The 25202-nt window shown below is 54.2% G+C and overlaps 1 protein-coding gene across 2 annotated transcripts in view; it reads left to right on the forward strand.

The window, feature by feature from the left end:
- The first annotated feature begins 2735 nt into the window (after window positions 1-2735).
- TSPAN9 (tetraspanin 9) overlaps window positions 2736-25202 on the forward strand; it is a 272676-nt gene continuing 250209 nt past the window's right edge. The window contains exons 1-2 of one of the 2 annotated variants that reach the window (XM_068562153.1): window positions 2736-2890; window positions 3357-3471. The gene's annotated coding sequence lies outside the window, so the exon portion shown is untranslated. The remainder of the gene's footprint in view (window positions 2891-3356; window positions 3472-25202) is intronic. The other variant, XM_068562155.1, reaches the window with a different exon arrangement.

The raw sequence follows: 25202 nt of genomic DNA on the forward strand, positions 1-25202 counted from the left end.
CATATGGATAATTGAACTATAACCATGTAGGTTGAAAACAATTTATTAAAGGAATGGAAATAATACCAAACGACACATGATAAAAGTAATTAATATGATTTTTGACTTTGATTTTGGAGAATAAACAACACAAGTAGCCACCACACATCAAACCCAGCTCTGACCACACCCGTGCCGTCTTCTTTCCGCACAACTTTTGTGAAGCTCGACCAGGATCCATTTGTGGGTCCGGGTAAAGTGGCTGGGATCACGAGGAGGTGAGGTGAGGTGAGGTGTGGATTTTATGGTGTAATTTGAGGGGAGCCATGTGCATCTCTCTAGCTCTATCCAGACATGAAATATTTCCACCAAGAGATTCATTCCTGAAGGTCAACAAATGAGTCCTGTCTCTTGAGAAATGCAAATACCCATGAAAGGGCAGGCACGTGTGTAAAATCACAGTCTGTCTTTCACCTTTGGGACTTCTAAGAACTTTCCTTTATCCAGAATGACCACAACAGCTTGGGAACGGGAGATTCCTGAAGGCACAGAGCTCTCTAGAAGCCTGTGGGAGGCTGAGGTTCTGATCCTTTATGGTCTTGGATAGTTAGGGTCTGGAGGGAATAAGCCAGTCTGATCTCCAAATACCCTCTCAGCAGTGTGTGCTGAGCGGGCTGCCCGAAGGCTGCTTTCCTGTCTCCAAGGGACTCCGTCCTACCTTCCTCCCACCCCTCTGAGTCCAGCTGGACTGACCTTCCAATCCAACATAGTCCTCTCTTTGTTTGAGTTCTTATCTTTGTTAATGGTACCACCAATCGTTCAGCTGTCAAAGTTCAGTGATTTTTGTCTTCTCTCTCACCTCACAGCCAACTTAGTCACCATTTCTGTTGATTTTGCTTCTGGACTATTTCCTGGACCCCTTCCCTCATCCTCAGCCTCAGGACCACTACCCTGACTCTCCAATCCAGCCCTAACACCTGCAGTCTAGTCGAGGGGGGTCTTTCTGATGGAGGTGCCGATTATGTCACACTTGTGTCTCAAGGGCCCTTTGGATGCCCCCTCTTCAGCACGGGATACAGTGATCTTCACAACTGGCACCGCTGTTGTAATCCAACCTCCCCGCCTCCTGTTCTCCAGCCACACCAGCTTACTAGACTTTTCCTAAACTCCCCTCGTGTACAGGCTACCAGCCTTAGTGAGTCTTCCAGACTCAATTCAGCGAACTCTCATTTATCCTTCAAGAGCTAGGGCACGTCGCCTCTGCAACTTGGATTTCACTGTGCATTCCCTTGGGTTCCCCTATGGTGCTCAAAGCTCACGGACACAACAAATGGTTGTTACACTAAGTAGCCAGTGCTTACCGTTTGTGCGTCATTCGGTGCCTGCACACTGTCCTGCGCTGCAGACTTTTCATGTGGACGAGGTGTGACCAAGCCCTGACGTGAAGCATCATTTAACAAGCAGACCAGAATTTATATCCAAATGAGACCTGCTTCCTTCAAAGTCTTCACCTTAAGAGATTGGATACTTTGTCCAGTGATACTGTGATCACTCAAAACACCTTTGGAACACCTCTCTTGGAAACAACTTCAGCATTTATAGCACTTTCAAGATCCTCTGTGGTAGTAGGTTTCTGGTTTTTTTTTTTGGTTTTAACTTAACATTTATTACGCATTTATCTATCCCAGGCACCAAGCTGGAGCTGGGTGAAAGGTAAGATAAATTGGACATTTACTGTGTCTCCAAGGAAGTTTCTGTTTGGTAAGGGAGATAAGATCTGGACCCCAGGACAATACAGGGTTAAGAGATAAGGCTGAGGTTGGATCTGATTTTTGGAAAAGGGCAGAAGTCCTTTGGTTTCAACTTCCCAACAAGGTGGATGACAGAGGTATGTGATTACACCCTGCATTAAGCCAGTGTGTTCTGAAGACTTCCAAACAGAAGCCCAGTGATACAGCCCACATGCGAGACGGTGACCTCCACAACTGGCACCGCTGTTGTCATCCATCACGAGACTACACCCACCTGGCGTGTTTAAGACCCAGACTCCCCACTTTCTGGCGCTGCTCCTCCACAGACCGAGTCTTCCCAGCTAAATGGCAAGCTCTGCGAGGGCAGGTGCTGAGGCCTTATCCTTCACTATTTTCACAGTGTCCGGTGGGCGCATAACAGATGCGGGATTAGGGTTAGACGCGTCTCCTGCCGCGCCACACGCCCGTCACTTCGGGCATCCTCTCCCCACGTGCGCCGCTCTCCGCGGTGACAGCGTCGCAGGTCCGCGCTGGGCGGAAGGGAACGGCTGAAAGGAACGTGCGGGGAGGGCACGCGTGTGCGCGCGCGGAGCTCCTGCGTCCTGGGCCCGGGAGCGGGGTCCCCGGTGGGCACCGCAGGGAAGGGAGCAGCTGCCCGCGCGCCGGACGTCCGCCCTCGCCCGTCCTTTCGGGGCCGGCGCGGAGGGAGAGGCGTGCTGGCGGCCGGGCGCGAGGCCAGAGGCCGGCCCGCGGGTCAGGGGGAAGGGTTCCGGCCTCGGCCGAGAGCGGGGGGCTGGCCAGGACCGGCGGGAAGCCGGGCCAGGGGAGGAGGAAGAGAGTCTGGGCCGAGATCAAAGGGGAAGCACGTGTGCGGGGCGGCGGCCGAAGCCGGAGCAGGACGCCGAGGTCACAGCCTACAGTCCCCGCGGCCGCCCCCCGCCGGCGCCGCCTGCCCCGCGCCCGCGGCCCCTCCCCGCGTCCCAGTCTCCTCCCCGAGGGCTCGGGGCCGGGCCGCCACTCCCTCCAGCTCCCGCCCTCGGCCGCGCGCATCTCATTCCAGCCCTCATTCCTCACATTCCAGGCTTCCTCCTTTCAAACCCCAGGCCGGGGGCGGGGAGGGCCCGCAGCTCCCGGCTCCGCCGTGCGGCCGCGTCCCCCAGGTGAGTGGCCCCGCCGCCGCGCCCCTCTGCCGCTCCCCGGGCGCTCTCTTCTTCCGGCCTTGGACCTGCGCTCCAGGCCCGCCGTCCCCCCCTCTCCCGTCTCCCCTCTCCCACTTCCCTCCCTTCCGCCCTCCTGCGCGCGCTCGGTTCCCCCGGCTCCCTTCCTCTCCCGTTGACTCACCCCGCCAGGAATAGGGATCGCCCGTGCTTTCCCGTCAGTCCCCTTCTGGGAAAACTCCTCCCTCCGCGAGCCCCGCTCCGCCCCGCTCCGCGCACCGGCTACAGCGCGCCGGACCCCGCGCACCGACTACCGCGCACCGAGTACCGCGCGCCGGGCGCGGCGAGCTGGGCTCGGGACGGCGCGGGGTCGGCTCCGTCCCGCGACCCGCCTTCTTCCCCGCCCAGCGGATCTGCCCCGGGTCCGGAGCCCGGGTCTCCGCTCGCTGACCCCGCGTCGTCCCTGCAGCGCCCTCGCCGGCCTCCCGGGACCTCAGCGGAGCCGCGGCTGGAAGAGCGGCGCCGGGGCGGACTCCGCGGGACTGGCCCGGCGCGCCCGCCCACCTCCCCGCACCCTGGGACCGGTAAGGCGGCGGCGCGGGAGGAGCTCTCACCCAGGACCGGACTGGGTGGCGAGTCGGGCACGTGGAGGCGCGCGGACCGCAGGGCCGTGGTGGGCGAGAGGGCCGGGGTTGGGGGGGGGGGCGGGAAAGGGGAGCGCGCGGAGCCGAAAGGACTGGAGGCGGAGCCGAGGACGCCGGCGGCAGGAGAGACCCGGCACCCGCGCCTCTTTTCTGCTGGGCGCCTCTCGGGCTCGGAAGGAGAGCCCTGGAGGTGGGTGCCCTGGCGGTTTGCAGTGCCGAGGCTTTGCGAGAGCGGAGGGGACCTCCGCAAAAGGTCCCCGCTCCCCAGGGCTTGAGAAGCCTGGTGCGTTCTACGCTGGGAACCAGCGAGTCTGGGGAGCAGAGCTCCCAGACCCCGAAGCGGATATTTCCCCGGCGGGTGGGCCGACCCGGGACTCGCGCCTCCGTGCACTCGTGTGTCAGGGGGTTCGGGCCAGACCCGGAGGGTAAGTGATGAGTTCACGTGGCGTCTGGCTGTCCTGCCTCCTTAGCTTCGAGTGTATGTGAGGGTGACACCGGCTCGCAGATGACTCACCTGGCTTCCAGGAGGCGGATTTGTTTGTGTCGAACGGGAGCGCGTTTCCACTCGCTAAGAGTGCCGTTTTTCTGAGAGCTGAGTGTCTCTGAGGACTTGCGAGATGCCGCGTCTCTCAGTGTGCGTTTTCCCCGCGAGGATGTTGTTCCTGGGCGGGACTGTCCTTGCTCCCTGCCAAAGCGGGGGCAGGAGACAGTGTCCCTGGTGGTGTGTGTACGGGAGTAGTTGGCTGTGGGAGTGTGCGGCCCCCAGGCTCCACTCGCCCTGGACCCGCAGAGCTGGAAGGAAGCTGTCCACACCTGCCTCTTCCAGGCAGCTGTCTTTCTAGGGAGGTCGGTTCTGTTCTGCCTGGGCAGAAAGTTAAGGGAAGTTGAGATTCTTGTCTTTCCGTGACAGTAGTGAGATTTGGGGATGTTTGTGGGGTTGGACCCCCCAGAAAGAGACCGTTTTGAATCTTGAGATTTGTGTAAACAGTGCTTTTATTTTACTTATTTATTTTTAACTTTAAAAAAATTTTATGCAATTTTTAGAGGCAACTTTCCATTTCCAGTTACAACAAAATATGGGCTACATTCCCTGTGTTGTACAACACATCCTTGTAGCCTATGGTACACTCAATAGTTTGTACCTCCCCTCCCCCGCCCCTAAATTGCGCCGCCCCCTCCCCACTGGTAACCACCAGTTTGCTCATATCTATATCTGTGAGTCCTCTTCTTTTTTGTTATATTCACTAGTTTTGTTGTTTAAATTCCACATGTAAGTGATATCACACAGTATTTGTCTAGACAGTGCTTTTAAATTTGGCCCCAAGAACAAGGAGGAATCGAACTACTTTCTCCTGGTCCAGCTCTCCTTAGAGCTGCCGGGGCAGTCAAATGGAAGAATCCTCCTCCTTGAAGACTTGCTAGACCAGGAAGCACTGTCCTGAGCATTGCAAAGATGCTTTGGTGCCAGCCTGGGAGGGAAGGCTGCCTCTGATTTGCCGGTTGACCTGTGAGGAGAACCTTGTGGGTATCTCTGTTTCCCCATCTCTTCCTTTCTGCTTTGCTTTCTGTTTTCTCTCCATTGGGGTTTCACCATGTGAAACATTTTAGAGGAGGGAGCTGGGTAGGGCGAGAGCCACAATGCCCAGGAGATTGGCCGCAGTGTGAGATTGACAGCGCGTGGTGGGGATGGTGGGGGGGAACGCAGGCCGACCCCTTATCGAGTTCTTTCTTCATTCTCACAGCCAGGTGCTGTGGGCATAATGTTTATGGCTTCTTGAAAGGAAGGGACCAGACACTGCCCGGGGGTGGGGACTCGCCGCCCCTCCTCCACGCACCCTGAGGACACAGGTGTGCTGCTGGGGGCCACCTCCCCCCTCACCGGCTCAGGCCAGGTGTGGGTGGGGCTTCGAGGGCGTCTGGTCTAAAGATGGAGTAGAGCGGGTTCAGGTTTGGGGTCACACGTACCAGAGTATAAATCCTGACAGTTACTCGCTACCTTTAAGTCTTCAGGCTCGGTTTCCTGATGAGTAATATGGGAGGAGTTCATTAGTATCTATCGGAAAAGTTGGTGGTGAAAATTCAGTGTTTGCAGAGCACCTCGCACCGTGCCTGGCACAGCCAGAGGCGCAGCAGCCAGTGTTTCCTAAGCCTGTTTCAGCATAGAACCCCTTTTTTCCTGGGAACTTCTCTGAGCACCCTTTGCTAAACCCTGCCCTGCCATTCATGTTTATTTAGCCAGATGGCTTGAGCGTTTGCTGTACGCCGGGGCCCTACAGGCTTCCTCCCTCAGACTTAGGAACCAGGGTCGTTAGTGGCCCAGGTGGAGGTGGGAGCCCGGCTTTGTCACCGCAGAGCACAGGGTCTCCCACTCCTATGTTCTAATTACCGTTTTGCCTTGACCCCAGGGTGAACTTGCTGAACATTAGTGAACTCTAATGTCAGCACCTAACTCGCTCATTTTGAAGATGAGGAGCAGCCACTACAGAGAACAGTATGGAGTTTCCTTAAAAAACTAAAAATATATGGTCCAGCAATCCCATTCCTGGCACATATCCAGAGAAAACTGTAATTCGAAATGATACATGTACCCCAGTGCTCATAGCAGCACTATTTACAATAGCCAAGACATGGAAGCAACTTAAATGTCCATTGACAGATGAATGGATAAAGAAGATGTGGTATATATATATATATATATATATATGTATATATATACAGTGGAATACTACTCAGCCATAAAAAAGGAATGAAATAATGCCATTTGCAGCAACATGGATGGACCTGGAGATTATCATGCTAAGTGAAGTTAAGTCAGGCAGAGAAAGACAAATACCATATGATATCACTTATATGTGGAATCTAAAAAATGGTACAAAAGAACTTATTTACAAAACAGGAATAGACTCACAGACATAGAAAACAAACTTACGCTTACCGAAGGGGAAGGGGGTGGGGGAGGGATAAATTAGGAGTTTGGGATTAGCAGATATACACTGCTATATATAAAATAGATAAACAACAGGACCTGCTGTATAGCACAGGGAACTATATTCAGTATCTTGTAGTAACCTATAATGGAAGAAAATCTAAAAAAGAATATATATACACACACACACAAAATAACTGAATCACTCTGCTGTACACCTGAAACTAATACAACGTTGTAAATGTCAACTATAGTTCAATAAAAATTTTAAAAATAATAAAAATAAAGATGGGAAACTGAAGCCCTGGTGGGACAGTAGCTTGCTTAAGGTCGCACAGCTGGTGAGTGGCACAGCTGGGACTGGAGTCCACCCTGGTCCACTCTGGCCCATTCTGTCTCCTGCGCCGTCTCCTGCTCTGTGGGTCCCAATGCCCAGACTCCTGGCCACCTTCGTCTAACAGGCGTGGAGGCTGGCGCACTGTGCCTGGGGATGTCTCCCATCTTGTGGCTCGAAGTCGTTGGGGCAGAAATACTCCCCTCCTTCCAGCAGAAAGTGCAGAACCCTGGAATCTGAGAATGACCTCTGGAAGGGGCGGGGCCCTCAAGGGGTCTTTAAAATGCACTCTCCTTTCTCCTCAAGGGTCTGCTGGTGGAGAAGGGTCCCCCTGTGTTTCCAGGTCCCCTGGGATGCAGTGCCACAGCCTCCATGTGCTTCCAGCCCGGTCTTGCACTGGTGACTGTCACAGAGCCATCCCTATCTGAGGCTCCTGTCCCTCTTCCCAGCGGCAGTGGAGGACGTGGTCGCCCCGTGCCTTCCTGCAGCCGATGTCAGGCCCTGGTTGCCTGCCTTCCTTTGCCCCCTGTGACCCTTTGCTGGCAGGAGTTGGGACCACAGCTCCCTTTAAGGCTCTGAAACTGTAGCTGAACAGCTGCTGTCCGGGGGGGCCCCCCCTTCCCCTAGGGTGTGACCAGTTCAGGGGCCCAGGTGGAGGTGGGGCAGGGCTGTGTAGCCAGGCACAGTCTCCAGCTCCTAGGCTCTCATTCCAGCTTTGCCTTGACCGCTTCTGAAATGACAGTTCTTCGCACGCTTTTGGTTTTTCCATGTAGTTACTAGGGATATGGGCTTGGAGCCCTCAGCTGGAGCGACTGGCCCTTTGGGAGCATTTCCACCAGAATCCCAGCCCCCAGGGGCCTTGCCCAGCATCCTCCGGCCTTCAATACATCAGGAAGATGGGCCCGGCTCCCTGCAGTGTGGACTGCTGAGGGTGGGCGGGCCCCCATGGGTGGGGACTCGGCTTCCTTTGACCCAAACTTCACACGAACAATAGACTTCAGAGGAGTCACCAGGGGCAGGAAATGGGAGCTGTGCTGAGGCTGGGTGACCCTCGTGGGGGAGGGGATGCATATCCGGCCTGAAGGAAAGGCAGGGTGTTGGGGGCAGTGCAAAGGGCACTGGGGAGGGGCCGGTGACACACAGGGTGGGCCTCTCCTCTGCAGGGGCCCTGTTGACTCAGAGAAGCCTGAGCTGCTGAAGCCCATCCTCTGGCTGAACCCTCTGCTTTGTCTTCTCAGCCGAGGTGTCCCAGTGTCTGCTGGTCTGGCCCACCCCTGCCAGAACTGCGCTCCGTTCCCTCAAGCCCCTGAGATGTTTGCGTGAATCGTCCCGGCCAGGATAAAAGACCGGTCTTGTTCCTCTCCGGCTGATGGCCATCTTGGCGTTGAGCCTTGAGTAATAATAGTTGACTGGGCCGTGGGCAGAGCTCCAGGTGGGGAAGCAGCCGGCCTGGGTCAGCTGGACAACAGAAAGGGATTTTTCTGAGCTACAGTCAGAGCAGGAGGACGACAGGGACAGGCTGGGGGGCGGCTGGCGTCTCCAAGGTGAAGCGCCCTTACCACGCCCTCATCTTTGTCAGGGAAGAGCGGACCTGTGAGAGGGCTAAGGCCAGCCTTGGACGAGGTGCGTTGGACCACACTTAAGTCGCTTTTCCTGAGCTCAGGCGGCCAGATTCTCACAGATCGTGTTTTGGGGACCTGAGAGAAGCTTCTGGGGTCTGGGAAGAGGTGAGGACGGCAGGGTAACAAATGCTGTCCTGGTTCATCTCTTCAAGGGGGCAAGACCGGGGTCCTGAAATGGCCGGCTGGTAAGCTTCTTATCCATCCCTGGCCAAATTCCAGGTCAGATATTTGAACATACAGTCTGTGGGGACATCAGAAATGAAGTTGAGGTAACTAGTAGCCAACATGGGTTCACTCTACCAAGTCGTGGGAAAATCACCTAATTTGGGTTCAAGAGAATTGAGTGTGTTCTGGCTGATGGCAGCAGTAGGATGGATTTGTAGCCGGTGGAAAGACCACCCTGGGTACTGAGCTCACGTCACCCTGGGGTGAGGTCTCTAGTGATATATGTCACATCTTTTTTGGCTTTGTCCTCTATCAGTTCTGTACATGTTTAGGATAACAAGCCTATTGGATGACAGAACCAGGATTCAAAATCATTTCAATTGACTGGAATGCTGAGATTAAGCAGAACCCTGAAATTGAAATAAATTTTCAGTTAAGATTAATACATGCTCATTATAGAACACCAGGAAAATAAAGAAATATATAAAGGAGAAAATAAAATGGTACATAGTGCCACAACTCAGGGATGAGTACCGTTAATATTTTGGTATATGTCCCTCCACACTTGTGTTCATGCAAGTCTATATATTTTAACATAATTGCAATTATACTCTATTCTGTTTTTTTTAACTACTCTATACTATAGAGTGAGTATATAAATTATTGAAAACCGTAATTTTAAGGATCTGAATAATATTACATCATATGACAATACCTTATTTAACTGTGCTGTACTGGACTTTTAAAAAAAATTGTTCTCAATTTTTAGCCATTCAAAATAACTTGACATCTAGCAATATCAAACATGTCTTCTTATCTCAAGATGAAACCTAAAAAGTTTACGTGTAAAATCCTGCATTTAAGTTCAGAATATCAATTATATAGAATAGGAACTTGCTGTCCATTCTTGGGGGGAAAAAAAAACTTGGGGTTTTTGGTTGATGAGGGAAGGGGAAGGGAAATGAGCATTTATTACGTGCCCACTGGATGCCAGGCGTTATTCTAAACATCTCTCTCGACATCTCTCTTTTAATCTTCACAGCAGCCCTGTGAGATGGGGTTTGTTACTATTTTTTTAACCTCTCCTTTACAGAGGAGAAAGAAGCTACATGGAGATGAATGGTGGGTTGGAGTTTGTACCCGGGTCCGCCACGCGCTTCCCTGTGGGCCCTGTGGTGTGCGGAGCCTGCGTCAGAAAGGCTTGAGTCCAGTGCAGTGCTCCGGTCACACTGGGAGCCTCCTCTGGTTTTGGAGGGTGGACACGCCGGACCTAGGAAGTACTGAGCTTCGAGCATCTCAGCCGAGTTTGGAGCGGGGGGGGCGGGGGGGGCGGGGGGTGGGTGCTGGCATTTCTCTCCCAGGAGGCGGCCTTCCTTGCAGGAAAAACAGATCCATCCATCATTTCAGGAGGCAGGACCAGGTGGAACTACACAGAATTTCTGTTTCTGCGCAGAACTGGTTAGGGATGCTTCGCCGGACGTCTCTTCGCTGGATGGGAGGCGGGATCAGATGACCTCTGGGACCTCTGCCTCCCCCTTATGGTCCTGGCCTCAGTTTCTCCACATGTGGCAGGTGGGGACCCCACTAGGCGAGGAGGGAGATGTTTTCCCACTTTGACCCTCGGGGAGATCCATCCTGCCGGAGGTGAGGCTGAGAGATGTGGGGGAAGGAGCAGTGTCCCAGCGGGTGGAAGACGCAGCACGGGGAGGTGTGGGCGGCATTGCCTGGCCCGCGTCACCCTTGTGCAAGCTGAGTGGACGGGCGTCAGGGTCAGGGGAAGATGCCCTGGCGTCGGGTAGCGGCTGCGAGTACAGACTCCGGAGCCGGTGCTGTCCGCTGGGAATGTGAAATTGTACCTGAGCTGGGAGCCACGTTTAAGAGGCGAAAAGAAACTAGTCAAATGAATTTTTTTTTTTTTTTTTAACATCTTTATTGGAGTATAATTGCTTTACAGTGGTGTGTTAGTTTCTGCTTTATAACAAAGTGAATCAGTTATACATATACATAATGTCCCCATATCTCTTCCCCCTTGCAAAACGAATTTTTTTTTTAACTTTTTATTTTACATTGGAGTATAGTTGCTTAACAATGTTGTGATAGTTTCAGGTGTACAGCACAGTGATTCAGTTATGCATTTTCCCATTAGGTTGTTAACATAATATTGAGCAGAGTTCCCTGTGCTATACAGTAGGTCCTTGTTGGTTATCCATTTTAAATATAGCCGTGTGTACGTGTCAATCCCAAACTCCCTAACTGTCCCTTCCCCCTACCCTTCCCTAGTGAAATGAATTTTAATAATATTTTCTATTAAACTACAGTGTCTAAAATATTATCGCTTAACGTGTAATCAATAGTAAAACAATATTAATGAGATAGTTTACATTGTTTTTCATAAAAAGGGTTGGGATCCAGCCTGTGTTTTAACTCAACGGCACGTCTCTGTTGCACCGGCCACGCTTCAAGTGCCCACTAGCCGTGGCCAGTGTTTGGACAGTAGAGGTTCACATACAGCCTGCCTGCCTGGGTTTGAAGCCCCTACCTGCTGCTCTTCAGCTATGTGGCCTTGGGCAAGTTTCCAGGCTGCAGTGTGTCTTATTTTCCCCTTTATTTTTTATTTGGCCGAGCCACGCGGTTTGCGGGATCTTAGTTCCTGACCAGGGATCCAACCCACGCCCCCTGCAGTGGAAGCGTGGAGTCCTAACCACTGGACCGCCAGGGAAGTCGCTTATTTTCCCCTCTTATTAATGGGGGCAATACTAATAACAGTGCCAACCCCATACGGTTGATGTGAAGATTAAATTAGGCAATATCTGTAACGTGCTTGGTTTCTTTGCCTGGCACATATTAAACACCGTATAAGTGTTTATCAGGTAAATGACCTATAACTGGTCCTTAACCCCTGGAGAGGCAGTGCTGTGCTTGGGAAAGCCCAGCCGTAGAGGGGCCCTGTGGCCCCTGGGGGTCCCTGCCGGCGCCTGTAGTTCTACAGAGTGAAATGGATTCAGATCAGATGGGCTGATCGGTTGTTGCTGCACAGAGGGCCACCTCCTGGGAGAGAAATGCCAGCCCCCGATGATGGGACAGGGTCCTGTCCCTCAACAGGTGTGTCCTGAGCCTCTGTCTCCTCGGGGCTCGGAGCTGTGCTTCGTGGCAAGGAGGAAGAAAAGCGTCCTGGAAAATCGCGTGACCTCGTGTTGACTTGGAGGTTTGAGTGCTTCCGACACCCCCCGCGGAGCTCCGTCAGCCGCAGCAGCGCCAGCTCTCCTTGGCATCAGCCCCCTCTGCTTGCACCTGCCCTCAGTGGTCACAGAGCACCCACGGTGTGCCCGGTGTGTGCCAGGTGCAGCGGAGGTCACGTGGCAAGTGCTCAAGGAGCGTGCGATCTAGCAGGGGAGACGGACTGAGTAGCGAACGCTGAGAGCCTGCGGGGTGCAAGAAGGGCTAATGAGAAGCACAGACCGGGGACTTCCCTGGCTGTCCAGGGGTTAGGGCTCCGCGCTTCCACTGCGGGGGGCACGGGATCCATCCCTGGTTGGGGAACTAAGATCCCGCGTGCTGCACGGTGCGGCCAAGAAAGAAAGAAAGAAAGAAGGAAAGAAGCAGCAGCAGCAGCAGCACAGGCAAGTGTGGAGGGGATGCCTGGTAAAGAGGATTCATCCTGAAGGGGCTGGGAGCAGTCAGGGAAGGCTTCATGGAAGAAGAGGCACTTGAGCTGGCTTTGAAGGATGTTAGGTTTTTGACAGCTGAGTGTGTACATGTGTAAGAGGGACAGAGAGAAGGAGAGAGGGAGGAAGGAAGAGGGCAGGAGAAATATCTGTGAGAAGAGAGAAAAAGTAGTGATTTCAGGGCTGTGGGCATGAAATGACTAGAGGAGGGACTTTATGAACACGGTCAATTTTCCGGGCACTCTGGGTAGAATAAGGAGGACTTGTTAAAAGTTTCGTTTTTAATTTACATGCAGCCGAGTTTACTCCTTGTGATGTGTAGTCCTATGAGCTTTGACAGATGCACGGAGTTGGGTGGTCACCACCATGGTCAGGGTCCACAACCGACCATCTCCCCAGACGGCTCCTCAACGCTGCAGCCCCTTCGCCCCATGCCCACCCTGCTCTCCCCGATCTGTTCTCACTGCTGTGGTCTTGCCTTTTCTAGAATGTCAGGTGGAATCATACAGCGTGTAGCTTTGGGCTCTGCTGACTTCACTCAGCAGAATGCCCCCTTCGACCAGGTGGTGTGTGGGTCAGAAGTTAGTTCCCTTTCATTGCTGAGTCATAAGGACCCCGTTATAGGGAATTTTCTGGCGGTCCAGTGGTTAGGACTCCGAGCTTCCACTTCAGGGGGCACAGGTTCGATTCCTGGTCGGGGAACTGAGATCCTGCATGCCATGTGATGTGGCCCCAAAATAAAAAATACAAAATAAAGTAAGGACCCCCTTATATGGCGTCCCACAGTGTGCTTGGCCGTTTGCTGGTTGAAGGACCTTGGGGTGGTTTCCAGACTTTGATGATTTTGTAAAGCTGCTGTCATCACTGATGTGCAGGTTTTTTTTTTTTTTTTGATGTGCAGGTTTTTGTGCAAACACAGGTCTCCATTTCTCTTGGATAAATACCTAGGAGTGGGATTGCTGGGTCACGCGGTACGTGTATGTTTAAAGCTTTAAGAAACTGCCAAACTGTTTTCCCACGTGTACCGTTTGGCATTTCTCCCAGCAGAGCGTCAGAATTCCATCACTTGGTATCTTCAGCAGCACCTGGTGTCAGGTTTCTTTCTGTTTTGTTTGTGCCATCCGCGTAGGTGTGTAGTAGAATCTCCTTGAGGTTTTAATTTGCATTTCCTTGATGGCTACCATGTGGAACATCCTTTCGGGTGCTTATTTGCCATTCATACAACTTCTTTGGTGAGATGTATGTCCAAATCCTTTGCCTGTTTTTTTCATTCGATTGTTTTGTTATGAGAGTTCTTTAATATTCTGGATACAAGTCCCCTGTCAGACGTGTGATTTACAAATTTTGGGGAAATTCACTTAAGGAGAAAATCTCCAAAAGAAGATGCTGGGTGTGGGGTAAGAGTTTGGTGTCCTAAGCCTTGGCCTTTCTTCAGGGCAAAGGTGGGACCGGGTTGAGGTGGGAGATGGGGGTCCCCTAGAGAAAGACCTACGGAAAAGATGAGGAGGGGACCAGGTCTTCCATGAGGTCCCGCTCCTGGCGCAGCAGCTGCTTCAGAACAGGAGGCCCCGGTGGTGTCTTGCTGGCCAGGCCCATCGAGAGCAACGAATGCTTGTGCACAGCCTGGGTATCAGCCGCTTACGTGGCCTTGTTTCCAAACTGGGTGACTGTGCATTCTGGAATTGGAGGCGGCCGGAGTAAGGGCTGGGCGGGGTTATGGCTGGTGCAGAGGGGAATCAGTGGGGTGGGTTTCTGGGTCAGGGTGGGTCTTCGCTGGTGTGACCTCAGCCTAGGGTCTGAGGGCCCTGGGCCATTGGAATTTCTACCCTGGTGCAGGCAGGGTGGCTCTGAGACAGAAGGACATTCCTATGAAAAGGACCCAGGGTGGGGTGGGTGCTGCCTCTCCGTTAACCTCCGTCCAGCCTGTCCCTCGCCTGTGTCCTGGGGCCCGTGGCGCTGCCGGATGCAGGGGTCTTCATTCCCTCCTGGGCAGGCCTTTCCCAGAGATGATTAGAGAGCGGGCAGAGCTGAGGATGGGGCTCGCGTGCTGCTCTCTGGGGCTCCCCCTGAGCCCTCGCCCCGCCGTGGCTCCCTGATGCTCTGGGCCCCGGAGGGCTCCTTCTCCCTGGCGGGGGGGCGGGCCTTGAGCTGCAGGGGCACCGGTGCGGGCACAGCCCCAGTCCTGGCACGTGGGCACAGTCCTGCACTCTGTGGGCGCAGCGGTGTAGGGGAGGCCCAGCTTGCTCAGGCCCTGCCTGGGGATTCGCCATGTGAGGAGTTTCCAAGACTCTGGGTCCTTGATCTCTTGTGAGATCTGGATTCCACAGGACAGGCCCGCCCAGAGGGAGCCCAGCGGGTTGGTGCAGTCCCTTGGCCTCCAGTACTTTTGTGACTTTTGTTTTATTTTAGAATCCTGGGAAGGGCCCAGAGGAGAAATAAATGCAAGGCTTACTCCTCCCATCTCTTTTTTTTTTTTTTTTCCCAGCTTCCCCAAATGTATATTTATCTTTATTTATTTATTTTTGGCTGCCCTGTGCGGCTTGTGAGATCTTAGTTCCCCGACTAGGAATCAAACCGGGACCCTTGGCAGTGAGAGCGCCAAGTCCTAACCACTGGACTGCCGGGGAACTCCCTACTTTATTATTATTATTATTATTATTATTATTATTTTTTTTTTTTTAAAGATAGTAGTCATCTTTTCTTTTTTAAATTTATTTATTTATTTATTTATTTATTTTTGGCTGTGTGGGGTCTTCGTTTCTGTGCGAGGGCTTTCTCCAGTTGCGGCAAGCGGGGGCCACTCTTCATCGCCGTGCGCGGGCCTCTCACTATCGCGGCCTCTCTTGTTGCGGAGCACAGGCTCCAGACGCGCAGGCTCAGTAGTTGTGGCTCACGGGCCCAGCTGCTCCGCGGCGTGTGGGATCTTCCCAGACCAGGGCTCGAACCCGTGTCCCCTGCATTGGCAGGCAGATTCTCGACCACTGCACCACCAGGGAAGCCCTATTATTATTTTTTAAATGTATTTTATTGGAGTAGAGTTGATTTTTACCATGTTGTGTTAATTTCTGCTGTACAGCAAAGTGATTCAGTTATACATATATACAGTCTTCTCCACCTTTTTTTAAAGTCAGTAGCCTTTGTTGTTATTATTACTTTGAGCGGTTTTGGGTTTACATAAAAGTTGAGCAGAAATTACACAGAATACCCTCCCTCCTCCCTGCTTTCTGCTTATTAACACCTTGCCCTGTGTGGCATATTTGTTACCTTGATGGGCCAGGATTGATATGTTATTAACTAAAGTCCACAGTTTATATTAGGGTCCGCTGTGTGTGCGGTGCGTTCTGTGGGTTTGGACACACGTCTCGGCGCATGTAATGGTGGCATTACAGCCCCAGGCGGAGTGGCTTCACTGCCCTGGAGCTCCTGTGTCCCACCTGCTCATCCCTCCACTGATCTTCTGTTGTCCCCATGGTGTCACCTTCTCCGAATGCTGTGTGGTCTTTGTCCTACAGTCTGCAGCCTTTCCAGGTGTGGCTTCAGATGGGCCTCACTTAGGGATATGCCTCTAAGTTTCCTCCAAGTTTTCCCCTGACTTGATAGCTCATTTCTTTTTCATCGTGAATGATCTTCCACTTTCCCCGCCTTTTCTCTTTGTAAGTGGGGATACCGAGGTCCGGAGAGGGAAAGTGTCCCCACGAATCATGGCAAGGCTGAACGTGGGACCTGATTTCTTCTCCTTGTGAGATCAGAGGGGCTTCTGTGCTGCTCCATCAGGACCCCTTTCGTGGCCCCAGTGGGTGGGGCAGGGGTGGAGGGCCTTGGACATGCCCTTCCTGGATGCCTTAGGGCTAGGCCCACAGACACCCACAGCCCTGGCCCTGGGAGGATGGCTGGCGGCAGAGCTGAGGGGGATGGGGTGCTGGAGCCCCGCCCTCATTAACCCCTGCTGCCCCTCTGGGGTGGGTGTCTGAGGGATGGGCTAGGGGGCCGTATCTGCTCAGGAATCTTATCTCCCTCTATTTCTCTTCGTCTCTGAGGCACTCCGCCCCTCCCTGCTGACCCGTCCCTCTGGCCTGCTTCCCTCTCCACCTAGTTCCTGCTTTCTGTGCCCCTCACTCGTCCTGCTCCTCAGCTCCCCGCTGTCCAGGGGAGAATGCCCCTCACCGTCCTTCTCCCCCCCTCATCCCCCCCATCCCGCCATCATCCCTCCGTCACCCCTCCATCACCCCTCCGTCACCCCGCCATCACCCCTCCATCACCCCGCCGTCACCCCGCCATCACCCCTCCGTCACCCCTCCATCACCCCTCCGTCACCCCGCCGTCACCCCTCCGTCACCCCGCCATCACCTCTCCGTCACCCCGCCATCACCCCTCTGTCACCCCTCCATCATCACCCCGCCGGGAGCTGACCTCTGTGCCGGCCAGGATTGATCCTGATCCTCAAGATAGGCCTGTGAGGAGGAGAGATGTTGTCCCCTCTGCAGCGTATCTTCAAGGACACAGCCCCAGAGAGGCGAGTGGCCCGCCCGGTGTGAGTGCCAGTGTGAGTGCCAGTGTGAGGCCCAGCCGGGTCTCTGGCGCCGGGCTCCACGGCGCCACCCCCCTGGCTGCCCCGGCTCTCCGTGGCTTTGGTTCCGACAGGCGCTCACACGGGGCAGGACTGTGGGACCCCCTCCTTTTGCCTTCTTCCCTTTCACCCCCTCCCCATCCTGTCCTGTCGAGAAGCGAGGTATGATCAACGTCCCCACTGAAAGGGGAGGGAGGGACGCGCTGCTGCCCCCCAGGGCTTTGCCTGATTCATCCCACTGGTCCTCCATCACCGCTCCGCAAGGGGCGTCTGGTCCCAGTTTGAGGGATGAGGAAACAGGAGCTTCGGGAGGTGAATGCGTAGCTGCTCAGAGGCAGACGTTAACCCAGGTCCTGGGACTTCCCTGGTGGTCCAGTGGTTAAGACTCCGCGCTCCCAGTGCAGGGGGCCTGGGTTCGATCCCTGGTCAGGGAAGTAGATCCCGAATGCCGCAACTAAAGATCCCGCGTGCCGCAACTACTGAGCCCACGTGCTGCAACGAAGACCCGGCGCAGCCAAATAAATAAATATTTAAACAAACAAACAAACAACAAAACCCAGGTCCTGTGACCCTGAACTTCTTCACGATAGACCAGACAGCCTGACGCCCAGCTTTCCCAGAGCTGCGTGCCTTCGGAGAGGAAGGGGCTCTGCCTGGCGCGAAGGACGGTGGGGCGTTTGGGCCTCATGACCTCAGGTTCTGGGTGGTTTCGTTATTTGGCCTCCAGCAAGCCCCGGCTGGCCTTCTGAGTCACACGGGGGCCAGCTTTGTCCAGCTGCCTGGCCCTGCCTGGCCCTGCCCAGCCCATCCGCTATCTGTGGGTTGTTTCTAGTCCTCCCCCGCCTTCCTTCCATCCCGGGGGCTTGCCCGCCTTCTCTCTCTGCATTTCTGCTTATACGTAGGCCAAGTTCCTTTCTCTCCTGTATGTTGGGCTTCAGACTCCTGGAGTGACCCCCTCTCCCCTCTCCATCCATTTCTTTTTCCCTTCTATCTCCTGGTGACCCTTTTTAAAAAAATGTGGTAGAATATGCACCACATAAAATGTACCATTTTAACCGTTGTTAAGTGTACAGTTCAGTAACATTAAGTACAGTGTTGTGTTACCATCACCATCGGTCTTCAGAACTTTTTCATCATCCCAAACAGAAACTCTGTCCCCATTACAGAACTTCCCCCTCACCCCACACCCCTCATAACCTGTCTTCTACTTTCTGTCTCTATGGATTTGCCTGTTTTAGGTGTTTCATAGAAGTGGAATCATAGAATATTCATCCTTTATGTGTCTGGCTTATTTCACGTAGCATAATGTCCCCAAGTTCATCCATGTTGTAGCATGTGTCAGAATTCCATTGCTTTTTATTTTTATTCTTTTTAATCTTTAATTTTTGTATCTTTTTGGCCGTGCCGCATGGCTTTTGGGATCTCAGTTCCCCAACCAGGGATTGAACCCGGCCCACGGCAGTGAAAGCACGGGAGTCCTAACCACTGGACCACCAGGGAACTCCCTTTTTTTCCCCATTCCTTTTTAAAGCTGAATAATAGTTCACTGTATGGATAGATGACCTTTTGTTTATTCCTTCGTCTGTTGAAGGACATTTGGGTTGTCTCCACCTTTTGGCTGCCTTGGGGCATGTCTTTCTCCACCAGGTGTGATTTTCCCAGGGTCTTGAGCTCAGTGTCTGTTGAAATCCTCCCCCTCCCCCCAAGATGTTTACCTGTAATGGTTTAACGTGTTACTCTCCCTGGTGCACTGGATTCTTGTCATTCCTGATTCCTATAAAGTCACTGAGAACATGAATTAGCAGGTACTGAACCCGTGTTCTGAGGGCAGACACGGGTTAGGTTCCTGTGAGGCTCTGGTCGCAACATTTTTGACATCCATTTAATTCGTAACCTTGCTTTATGTGTGTTTCTGTTCAGAGACACCTAATTTAATATAGATTGTTGATTCATTAACATTGAGCTCACGACCAACAGCACCATCACTCCCGCCTGGACAAAGCTTATCTAACGCGTGTATTTCCTCCATGAGGCACATCACGACCTCCTTGCACCTGGGGACACCAGGCAGCACCCCAGCACTGCACTTGGGGGCCATTTTAAACAGTGAGATCAACAACAAAAAGACAAAAGTGGGAAAAGCATGGCACTAAATAGACCTGGAAAAGGACGGACGCTTGTTTGGGGTCTGAGCTGAAACCGGAAGGCAGGGCGGGCTTGCTTGACCTCAGGTGGACCACGGGTGACGGCTGCTCAGCGCAGGGACATGTCCGAGTGACCGGGAAGCACCGCCAGTGTCAGTTTAGGTTACGGATTCTAGTGAGTGAACGAATTTGCAAACACGGAATCTGTGACGGTTCTGTGGGTAATAAGGGGTGGACTGTACTTGCAACGTTGCAGGGACCCCTGGACCCATAGATGAAGTATGTTGAGGGCAGAACCATGTCCTAGTGACCTCATACCCCGAGCCTGGCGTACAGTAGGTAATTTCAGCTTTACTGAGGCATAACTGACATCTAGAACTGTAAGATACTTCAAGGGTCTGGTGATTTGACGTGCATATACATTGTGAAAGGGTCCCCTCCATCTAGTTACTTAGCACATCTCTCATCTCACATGTTTTTCTTTTGTGTGTGTGTGAGAACATTCAGCAACTGTAGTCACCATGTGAGACGTTAGACCTCAGACCCTTCTTTCTTTTTCTTTCTTTCTTTTTCTTTCTTTCTTTCTTTCCTTCCTTCCTTCCTTCCTTCCTTCCCTTCCTTCCTTCCTTCCTTCTTTCTTTCCTTCTTTCTTTCCTTCTTTCCTCCTTTCTTTCTTTCTTTCTTTCTTTCTTTCTTTCTTTCTTTCTTTCTTTCTTTCTTTCTTTCTTTTTCTCTCTCTCTTTCTTTCTCTCTTTCTTTCTTTCTTTCTTTCTTTCTTCCTCTCTCTCTCCCCCAGCGTGGCACGTGGGATCTTAGTTCCCTGACCAGGGATCGAACATGTGCCCCCTGCAGCGGAAGCGTGGATTCCCAACCACTGCACCACCAGGGAAGTCCTCAGACCTTATTCTTAGAGCCGAACTTTTCTGTTCCCTTTTACGGACCTCTTCCACTTCCCTCCGCCCTCCGTAGATGTTTGTGGTTGGACTGGTGTTGGGAATTAAGTACAGAGGCCTGGCCTCAGCCGGAAAACAATGTGCGTGAATTCAGAGGCCGTGAGGAGGCCAGAGGCTGGAGGGAAGAGGGGGACGGGGCTGGAGGGAGGCTGGGGCCCACTGTTCCTGATCTCCCCTCCTGTTCTTGTTTAAGGAATGAGGTCCGGCCAGCGAAGGCTCAGAGATGACTGCCCCTGCCCTCCCGACCCTGGCACCCCAGAGGTCTCTATCTGCTTCAGTGTGTGCAGTATTTTGCGGTCCTTGTACAGTTGGATCCAATCTCCAGAGTCTGGTCCGGTGCGACTAGCCAGGGTAATGATGGGAGAGCCATTTTTGTCCCAGCTCTGAAGTCTGTTGGATGAGGAAAATCCACACTCTGTCCAGTGCAGTGCTCTGTGGGTTCTGTAACAGCTAAGTCAGATTGGGCGAAGCCCCTGGGGTTCAGGAACTAGACCCCACCTGCCCTGATAACCGGACCTCATAGACGAGTCCTGCAGCCTGAAGAAGGATCCCTGTTCTGGGGTTGAAGCAGAAGGGGACCCACTCCCTTCCTCCCAGATTACTTAGTCTCCACGCCCCGCCCCCCCAACCATATCCCATATCCCACATCTTCATACCTGGGATTCATGTATCGGGAAGATTGGGACGGGTTCCTGGAAGGAAACCCCAACTTTTCTTTTCCTTCCAGCTTCTCAGTTATAGGGGTTGTTGGGATGAAGGAGGTGGTTCTTCCAAAGGCCTCCAGGAGAGGGGCATCAGCGTTAAGAGCTGAGGCATCTGTGGGCAGGACGTGAGAACTCCATCCCGAGGGTCCTGTGTGGCTGGAGCCTTTAGCCTGGATCCCAGAGCTCTTGTTCTTGTAACTGGGCGGGAGCCTCAGGCCCTGTCCTCACGGTCTCTCCCTAACTTTCTGGATGACGCCAGGCAAGTCCTATAAATTTCCCTAGTTCCTTCCAGCCTCCATCACTTCCGGTCTGGGGGCAGCGCCATGGGGAGGAGGTTATAACATGTGTTGACGCCCAACGAGTCAGAGATATTGTGATAAAAAGGAAACGAGTAGTAGATTTGTCCTTGACCGAGGAAAGGGGACCAGTGGAAGAATTGACTCCTTAATTAAGGATGCCGTGTGCTGCTAAGTCCCCAGCTTGGAGCCAGGAGTGGTGGGGGACACGGATGTAGGAGAAAATCATGTCCTCAAGTAGCTCACAGCCAGCAGGGGAGACAGGTGGGCACAGGTGCCATCACTTTTACAGGACCAGGTGTTGCCATGTTCTGAGTGGCATGTTGGGGGCTCCAGGCGTGAGGGGGAGTCGGGGGGGCTGAGTGATCACTGATGGCCGTGGAGGGCTACTGAAGGGGGTGGGCTTTGAGAGCAGGAGACAAGTCTTGAGGACACCACAGTGGACCAGGCAGGGGACAGGACTAGATCTGAGGTCACTCTGTCAGGGTGAGATATTGGTCCTCCTTGAGACTTGGGTTCTGCATTTATAACCTGGGGATCACAGTTCCCTTCCTGTCCTGAAGGTGTTTTTGAGAAGCTTATTATTCTCATTATTAGAAAGATCTTGGTAAAAGCCCGTAAGTTCCCGATTCTTTGGAAAAGTCCTGAGTAACCGGCATCGGCGGTCCCTAGGATGGAGCTGAGTGCTCTGTGGCCTTGGGTGGGCTTTTAGGGGGGGCGGGGCAGAGCGGGAGGCCGCCGGGGCAGGCCCTGGAGCCAAGTCAGGGATTATTTTTGTTCCTCTGCTCGTGGCACCTGGCCCAGGCTCAGCGATGCCATCTGTCCCCTCCAGCCCCTCCTGGCAGGCCCCCGAGGGTCGCTGGGGGAGGAGGAGGAGGAGCAGAGGGACCCTTCACTGGGCTGCTGTTGGCTTACCCTACTCCCCACCCCTTCTAGCCACGGGCAGAGGCCGTGTGGGAGCTTTGCCTGGGGAGGGAAGCACCTGCCAGGCCCGGCCGTGGGCTGGCGGGGGTGGCGGGGGGGGGGTTGTGGAGAGGCCAGGCCGGCAGGGTTGTGGGCTGGGAATGGCAGGCCACACGGAGCTGGGAGCAGCTCCATTTTGGTAATGGATCCCGTGGCCCAGGGCCTTGGGTGACCCTCTGCCCAGCTCTCCTTGGGGCGGACCCAGTGCGGGGGCCTCAGCAAACCTGCCTCCTGGGGCAGGGTCTGGGCCTGGCTTGCCCCTGCCCACGAAGCCCAGCTCGCAGCTCAGCCCAGCTCGCAGCCCAGCCCAGCTCCCAGCCCAGCCCAGCTCCCAGCTCAGCCCAGCTCCCAGCTCAGCCCAGCTCCCAGCTCAGCCCAGCTCCCAGCCCAGCTCCCAGCCCAGCCCAGCTCCCAGCCCAGCCCAGCTCCCAGCTCAACCCATCTCCCAGCTCAGCCCAGCTCGCAGCTCAGCCCAGCTCCCAGCTCAGCCCAGCTCCCAGCCCAGCCCAGCTCAGCTCCCAGCTCAGCCCAGCTCCCAGCTCAGCCCAGCTCCCAGCCCAGCCCAGCTCCCAGCTCAGCCCAGCTCCCAGCCCAGCCCAGCTCCCAGCTCAGCCCAGCTCCCAGCTCAGCCCAGCTCCCAGCCCAGCTCCCAGCCCAGCCCAGCTCCCAGCCCAGCCCAGCTCCCAGCTCAACCCATCTCCCAGCTCAGCCCAGCTTGCAGCTCAGCCCAGCTCCCAGCTCAGCCCAGCTCCCAGCCCAGCCCAGCTCAGCTCCCAGCTCAGCCCAGCTCCCAGCTCAGCCCAGCTCCCAGCCCAGCCCAGCTCCCAGCTCAGCCCAGCTCCCAGCTCAGCCCAGCTCCCAGCCCAGCTCCCAGCCCAGCCCAGCTCCCAGCTCAACCCAGCTCCCAGCCCAGCCCAGCTCGCAGCTCAGCCCAGCCCAGCTCCCAGCCCAGCCCAGCTCCCAGCTCAGCTCAGCCCAGCTCCCAGCCCAGCCCAGCTCCCAGCTCAGCCCAGCTCCCAGCTCAACCCAGCTCCCAGCCCAGCCCAGCTCCCAGCCCAGCCCAGCTCCCAGCTCAACCCAGCTCCCAGCCCAGCCCAGCTTGCAGCTCAGCCCAGCCCAGCTCCCAGCTCAACCCATCTCCCAGCTCAGCCCAGCTTGCAGCTCAGCCTAGCCCAGCTCCCAGCTCAGCCCAGCTCCCAGCCCAGCCCGGCTCCCCGCCCAGCTCAGCTCCCTGCCCAGCCCAGCTCCCAGCCCAGCCCAGCTCCCAGCCCAGCCCAGCTCCCAGCTCAGGGGAAAGAAGGGCCCAGGGACCATAGGCCCTGCTCTCCGAGGGGCCCACGTGGAGTCAGGGAAGTTGGGTCACCCTCCTTTTCATCTCCTAACTTTCTGGCCTCCGGGGCACCTTCTGTGTTTAGTGTCAGATCCCAGAAGAAAATCTAGGTGAAGCCAGGAGACACGACGCCGTAGGTATTCACATTATTAACTAGCTAGTATTAATTATTATTAGGCTTTAGGGCTTAAGGTGTATGTATCTAACTGGTCTGTTTAGGGCTCTAGGCTTTACGTGCAGCTTAGTAATAGTAAGGGTGACGTGAATAGCTCTTCCTGAGCATGGGCTCTGGGTCAGGCCCTGTGCAGCTGACATCTGGTCTTACCGACCATCGCATGGACGCCTCTCCAAGGCGGATCGGTTTCCAGCCTCCTCTGAGCAAAGCCGCAGGCGAGAGTCCGCAAGGTATGTTTAGAGGCCGCTTGGGAGAGTAGGGGGTTGGGCTGCGAGCCGCAGGCACTGCCAGGGCAGGAGGGACCTGCCAGGGACAGAATTCACAGGTGAGCTGGCTGAGGCCCAGAGAAACGGAGGGACTCGTCCACGGTCACAGTGGCTTGTAGAACTGGAGCCAGAAACAGCGTCTTGATTCCCAGACGTCACCCTTTCATTTACAAGCCTCCAGAATAAACCCCAAAGGGATTTACATACAACTCAAGCTCTCCCTCTGGTGTGCCCAAGTCCAGACATTTACTGAGATTTTCTTCTGTTTCCTGACACTAAACACAGAATAGTGCATCCTCTCCACAGAGAAATCATTACTTCACAGACACGCACCAAATAGCCATTGATTTGTTCATCCTTTTGTCCCCAGCGTGTACAGTGTGCGGAGGATTTAGCGGAGAAAGACGGCCAGCCCTGCCCTCGTGGGGTCTGCAGTGTGTTAAGGGGGACCAGCTCACCCTGGGAGCTGGGGCTGAGGTGCCCAAAGCACGGGGACCTGCCGGAGCGCGGAGGTCGCCTCACCCAGACTGAACTTGGGGCCATCCTCCCAGGGGAAGGGAGATTTTGGCTGGAACAGCTGTACTCCTGAAACTAACACAGTATTGTAAATCAGCTATTCTTCAATTAAAAAAAAAAATGAAAAGATTTTGGCTGGACCTTAAGGATGGGTAGGAGTTGGCCGGGGGAAGGGGGATGGGGAGGAAAGTCACCGGCAGCTCTGCCCTGTGCAGGGGAAGAGCTTGGCATTTTGGGGTATCATTTGGGCAACTGAGTTTGGGGCTTGGGAGCGGGGTGCAAAGAAGAGGGAGGAGAGAGAATGGTGCAGACGGATGGAAGGTATGGCTGGAGAGCCGCAATCAGTGGATAAAGGGCCCTGTAAAATCCCATTATCTAAGAGCCCTGGAAAGACTTTAAGTGGAGGAATCATGTGCTGTAGAAGCATCGCAGGCTGCAGTGAAAAGATTATGGAGTCTGGATGGGGCTTGCCCGGTCGTCCAGGTGAGCACTGGGGAAGCTTTGGGTTAGGGCTCCAAGAGAGAAAGACAGGGTGTGGTCGTGGATTGCTGATGGGAGATGAGAGGGAAAAGTCAAAAGGCACTCCTCGGTTTCTGGCTTCTGGGTGGAGGGTTGTGTCTGTTCCTGAGCGGCCGAGCAGGAGGAAGGTTCAGCCACAAGTGGAAGGACGGGACTTTGGCCATGTTGAGTCGGAAGAGCTTTGGAGACGTCTGGTGATCGGAGGCTGGTCGCTATGCAGTCCGAACCCAGGAAAGATTCAGGTTTGGGAATCATAGTGAGGGGTAAGCCATGGGTGAGGACCCCCCCCCCAACAAGGGGTGTGTTCAGGGTTTAAAGAGGAGAGGTCAGGTCGGAACCATGGGGAGACATGTATGGGAAGGGTCTGACCCAAGGTGAAGGCGCTCAGTTAGATGACTTGACAACCGTCTTGGGCTTCCGTGTGTTTTGAGGATCAGTGTTAAGTTTTGTGGAAAACCTTGTGAGATTTTTATTCCTGATTTCATTGAATTTATGCTTTATCTGGAGAGGTTCGACCTCTTGGTGA

This window comes from Eschrichtius robustus, chromosome 13 (genome assembly GCF_028021215.1).
Source record: "Eschrichtius robustus isolate mEscRob2 chromosome 13, mEscRob2.pri, whole genome shotgun sequence".
Lineage (NCBI taxonomy): Eukaryota > Metazoa > Chordata > Mammalia > Artiodactyla > Eschrichtiidae > Eschrichtius > Eschrichtius robustus.